The sequence below is a fragment of the Camelus ferus genome, chromosome 5, assembly GCF_009834535.1.
Source record: "Camelus ferus isolate YT-003-E chromosome 5, BCGSAC_Cfer_1.0, whole genome shotgun sequence".
Lineage (NCBI taxonomy): Eukaryota > Metazoa > Chordata > Mammalia > Artiodactyla > Camelidae > Camelus > Camelus ferus.
The window spans coordinates 52563609-52569631 of NC_045700.1; the positions used below are offsets into that span (position 1 = coordinate 52563609).

A 6023-nucleotide genomic window follows, 5' to 3' on the forward strand; every position below is an offset into this window, starting at 1 on the left:
GGCTCATCTCCAAATCCCACTAGTTGCCCTCAGTGAATGTGCTAATTGCATTTCTTAGCTCTCCATTTTCTTCGCTTAGCCTTTGTGGTTTTATGCACATTTTACTAGATGTTACACTTTCCTTGTGTTTAGCTTTTATTTGCATGACACCAAAGTGTGAGTCAGTTGGCTCGTTGCATTTTGCATACATCATGCATAATGAATACTAAAGTGAAGATTATCTTTTCACTGAGCAAAACTGAAAACATGTGTTTCTCTGCCAAATCTGCTTTGATGAAAACCAGAGAAACCTAAAATGTTGGGCAGTATAGGGTAAAGCAGTCTTTCTACAATCCAATCTTCTGAGCCATGGGAGGCTTTGTTTCTTGCCCTCTTTTATGTTATACATACCTCAGTATTCTTTAATTTTGACAAGTGAGATCAAAGAAAACCCTGCTTAAATTCTTTAATCAAAGTGCGAGGTGTAATGTTTGTATATCTATGTTTCTGTACATGTGTAGTTATGGTTGCCATATGATTTTGCACTTTGATAAAATATGCTATATATGTTACATTATAATAATTCAGATTTATTCTTAAACATATAGAAAAGAGAAACGATCATAAAGAAATTGAAATAATCCCAAATCTTAATAGCGTTAGTATAATTTTTTTTAACATACCATTTTTCTTGTGCTAAATTCTTGTCTGCAATAAGGCTTTCTGTCTATTCTTGCCTCCTTCCGTGTCTTGTTTTCACTCTTTTAAGTTTACAATATGTTTTAATATCATAATATTGCAAATACACCCCTCATTATTTCAAATGGAATTGCATTGCTTCTCTGGAATAATTTGTGAGAGAACTTTGTGCCACCATCCAGTACAGGAAAAAAAATCATCCTGGAGTTTTTCTGTTGCTTCACTTTCCCACTTTGGAAAGAAACTCAGCCTATGCAGGGTTTCTTCTTGGAGAAGCACCTGCCACTGTGTTTTTCATCTATTTGCTGGCTTACTTGCTGTGGTCCCTGATCAATGACCCTGCCTCACCAAGTTATGAGCTGTTGAGGTTTCCTCATATTATTTCAGAGGCACCCTATACTTTCTCAAAAAGGAGAACATAAATCTCTTTATGTTGGGTCCCCCTGCATAGTTCTAGCAGAAAGCCCCTGAAGCTTAGGGTCTGGAGATAGTAACTTTCAACCTTTACGGCATGAATGTACGTTATAGTTGGCAGAATAACGGCCCCTCAAAGGTGTTCATGCACCCAGGAACATGTGAATATGTTACCTTGCCTAGCAAAGAACACTTTGAAGATCTGATTCAGTTGAGAACATTGAGATGGAGAAATTATCCTGGATTATCCAAGTGGGTCCAGTCTAACCACTTGGTGCTTAAAGGTGAAGAAGCTTTCACAGCTGTGGCCAGAGGGAGATAAGACTAGGAAAAACACTCAAAGAGATGCTTTGAAGACAGAGAGGAAGGGGCCTCAAGCTAAGGAATGTGAGAGGTCTCTAGAAGATGGAAAAAAGCAAGGAATCGAATTCTCTCAGTCTCCAGGAAGAAATGCAACCCTGTCAACACCTTGATTTTAACCCAGTGAAACCCATATTAGAATTCTGATTTGTAGATAATACATTTGTATTGTTTTAAGTCACTTGAATTTATGGTAACTTGTTATAGCAGCAATGAAAAATGAATACCCTGCTTTTCTCCAGTTTTTTGTTTTTGTTTTTTAAATTCCATTGGACATTTCCCTGGGATTGCTAGATAGAAGGGAGGTGCAAGGGAGTTAGATACCTGTGCTCTTTGGCCATGATACTGAAAAGGTCTGTAGCAGGAGCATTCCAGAAGGGAGGGAGGGTGGAAGGGAAGAAGGAAAGAAGGAATAAAGAAAAAGAGAGGAAAGAAAGAGAGAGGGAGGGCTGGAGGGAGGTTGGTTCTTTTAATATCGTGGTTACATTCCAGTTTTAGGTTTTGCCCCCAAGAAGTTGAAATTTGCCAAATAATCTTTTTAGTTTGGGGAGAGTCTTAGTCTGACATGTGACAGCAGAGTGGTCTGTACAACGGTAGTTGTATCGCTGGCAAGAGACAGGAAGGACCGTGGTCTACATCGTCACACATACAGACTTGACTGCTAGTTTTAGCTACACGTAATTGAAAGGATTCCTGAATTCCTTCTGTTACCATGTTGAAATATACAAAATTCTGTTTTCCAAGTATAAGCATTGGTAAAAACTTGTCTCATAAATTACAAAATAAAATTATTTATCTACCAAGAGCTTCTAAAGAAATCATCTATGACTTTTTTTATTATAATAGAATTCTACTTAAACTGATGAAAACTGTTCCTGAAGAAAAAAGAATCCTAAAATGTAATACTTCCTTTCTGTTTTTTTTTTTTTTTAAGTATCCAAAACTTGAGAATAAGAAAAGGACACTGCATGTCCTTTCAGTGTCCTTTCAATGGCACATCCTAGGACTATATAAGTCTGTGGAGGATGTACTTTTGTTGCACTTACTACTTACTATTGATTAAGGCACAGCTTTGTAAGTTGCATGTGAAATTATGTATTTTTGTCCAATAGAGATGCAAATTCTTTCTTTACAGTAGAAAAGGTAACCACAAAGGTTGTGTTTTATTGCTGACATTAATCAATTTTGTCTCTAACTTAGCCAACTTATTTCGCTTACTTCAGTGTTCCTTTCCCGACTAATGATATAAACTGCTGGTCATAAAATTCTTCACTAAGTTTACCACTGTGCTGGTTTACTCTTTAATGGGTTAAAAAATCTTTGACATATGTTCATTTTATATTTGTATGAGTCATCTTTTTAAATTTTTGAAAATTATATTTTGGCATTCTAAAATATTTTAGCTATATGTGTATGTATCTGTGTGTATGTGTATGTGTGCATGAAACTACCAATGATGTCATTTAAGCAATATTAATAAAGGGATTGTATGTTGGTCTTAATTATATTTGTAATTATGTTTGTGTATATATGCATATCCATATATATGTTAGAAATATTAAGAAATATTTGAAGACGTCTAGACAGTACTTAATGTCTGAAATTCAGTTGCCAAAAAACTACTAAACATAATAAATTATGAAGTTATACATTATTTCTTATTCTGGAACAAAAATATTTATAGAAATATTTTTTGTAAAGCCAAAATGTGGAATCTAGATTTTGAATTTAGGGTCTGAGAAAATTATTTCTTGTTCTCTTTTACCCTTCATATGGAACATATGCAACAATTTTTAATCAATTTTTAATTTATAATTTAAATACTAAGCAATGAAGAGATTTACATAAAAGATTTTATAACTACAGTCATTTTCACTGTAGAACTGTGGTTTCTTATTATTTCTAGCTCTTAAAATGTTAATGTACTACATAGCTGTGTGATTTTACAGGACAGTTTAATTCCCCTGAAAATATAGACCTGAGTGAAGAGTCCAAATTAAAAAGAAATTAATATGTTTCAAATATTAAGTTATTTTTCTGATCCTCTGAGTTCTGTAATATCTAGACCTGTTGAAAATTTTACTCAAAGAAAGCTACCAACAACCAATCCTAGTTGGGAATTTTTCACATTACCAGAAAATAAAAATGGTTTTAGAATGGGTATTTCGTGTTTGTTTCATTATATTAATTACCAACAAATATTACAATAATCAAAATTCTGTTGGCATAGAAACTAGCAGAAACCTATCCATCAAATACACCAGCTCTTTACCAGCTCTTTCTACACAGAATAAAAATCTTCATCATTTGCTCTTCCCAGAATCTTTCTAGTTTGGGACCACATGCTACTTAAAAGGCTAAATTAATCCATACATGTGAAAATTTTACTTGAGAAGTTTTAATAATAAATAATATTTGAATTCCAAGTTTGATATACCTATTTTAGAGAAGCAAAAGTTACACCAAAATTATAATAGCAGATTTGGGCTTTCATGACAAGTTCAGAAAACCTAAGTTTTTTGCCCTGCACTGCCCAAAATGCTAACACCTCTCCACATGTGATATTTGCACATAAGATTAAATTAATTAAAATTAAAGAAAATGTGACATTCAGTCCTTTATTGCACTAGCCACCTTTCTAGTGCTCAACATCGTCACGTCGTTGGTGGCTCTACTATTGGACAGGGCAGATACAGAACATTTCCATCATTGCAGAAAATTCTACTTGACAGTGCTGTTCTAGACTTCTGTCTTGTTGATCATACTTCTTCCTCTTTTCAAATGTAAAGGATAAATTTGATCTAAAGCTTAAGCAATATAAGACTGAACAGATAACATATAAGAGAACAAGCTCAACATCCTTAAATCATGAAGCAGAGAATTTCAATATGCTTCACATTTATCTATGTTTTAAGTGCAGAGAACATTCTCTACCTAGTCTTTTTTTTTTTGAGCTTTTATATTTGAATTTATTCTTCATTTAACTTTTAAAATACTACTATAGTTGAATATTAAAACAAAAACAATAGCAAGTAGTGAGCATATTATGATTATAGTCCTTCACTCATTCACTACTGCAAATAAAATGCCAGTAGTGAGTATATTCACTGGCCTCATTAAGAGGTCTGACACTAAACACAGCTCCAAGGATGATGTTCATCATCTTCATATGCTTCTCAATTGTAATGGTGCCATCTTTCCTGATTTGGATTAAAGTCCACTAGCTCTACCTGGTCCATTTCATCAGTCTCTTCTACTTCCTTCCTCTCAGGTAGGAGTTTTTCCAGCAAAGAGAGTTTATCAGGGTAGAGGAGGTCATTCTCAGGAAAGTTTACCTTAAATTCAATGATTAAGTGACCCTTTTCACATGGTCTACAATAAATTGGCATTCCTTCATTTAGCACACACTTGATATCTACATGCTTGGCAATCTGACCTGCATGAGAAGTGATGACTCTTGTTTAGTTGTCAATAGTAGATGTTGGCTTTTGGAAGCCACACAATGCCTCAACCAGCTGTATGTCCATACATACGAAAAAGTCTTCTTGTTGAGTAAAAATAGCATGGACTTCTGATCTAAAACAATGATAGTATCTCCTGGCTCCAGTCCTAGTTCTTGGTCTCCTTCACCATAGAATGCTATCTTCTGGCCATCTTTTATGCCTTTGTCAATATGAACTTCTAGAATTATCTTCTCTCGAACTATCTTCCTTCCATTGCAGCTTTACATCTGTCTTTAGGACTGATCCACTCCCTGTGGCCCTGGCACTCCATACATACAGACTGAATTTGCTGAACCATTCCCTGTCCTATCTGATTAATTCTTACTTGCATTGCAGTACCACAGCAATTGGGACAGCATTCTACTGCTCCTTTCTTACCAGCTTGGCCTTCACATTTGTCACAAATCACATTCTTTTGCAGTGCTTGTTTTCTTGTTGCACCATTATATAAATCTTCCAAGGTTACCAAGAGTTGATGTACAACATTTTAACCTCTCCTTTCTCTCTGCATCCTTCCTCCTCCTTCAAAAAACATATCAGAGATATCCACAGGGGAGCCAAAACTGTCCCCAGCTCCACCTTCTTTAATTGCCTGTTCTCCTTCTTTGTCAAATAATTCCCTTTGGTTTGCATCAAAGAGCACTTCATAAGCTTGACAAATGTATTTAAACTTCTCTCCTCCATTTGGGTTCTTATCAGGTTGGTACTTCAAGGCCAGCTTCCTGTAAGCCTTTTTCAACTCTTTGTGGTGGCATTGGGTTTGACCTCCATGCTTATTCTTTAGACTAAAATGCATAGAATATTCTTCATCCATTCTCAAGATTTCTTAAAATTGTTTTGATTTTGAGTGAGGGTCATTTATAATATTAATGAAAATTAATAAATATCCAATTAAAAATCAAACATCCATAGAAAATAAATGGTATTTTATCAATTCAGAATTCACTACTCTTGACCAAAAACCAATAAAAATCAGAATATGGATAATTTTATCTCATGATGCTTTGTTTTCCACACTGCAAAAATATTTACTAATTTTCTTTAATACACCTATGATTTCCATTTATT

General features: G+C 34.6%; 1 pseudogene; it reads right to left on the reverse strand.

Annotated features, from left to right (window-relative positions):
* Window positions 1-4568: 4568 nt before the first annotated feature.
* Window positions 4569-5815, reverse strand: LOC102524179 (annotated as a pseudogene).
* Between the last annotated feature and the right edge of the window lie 208 nt (window positions 5816-6023).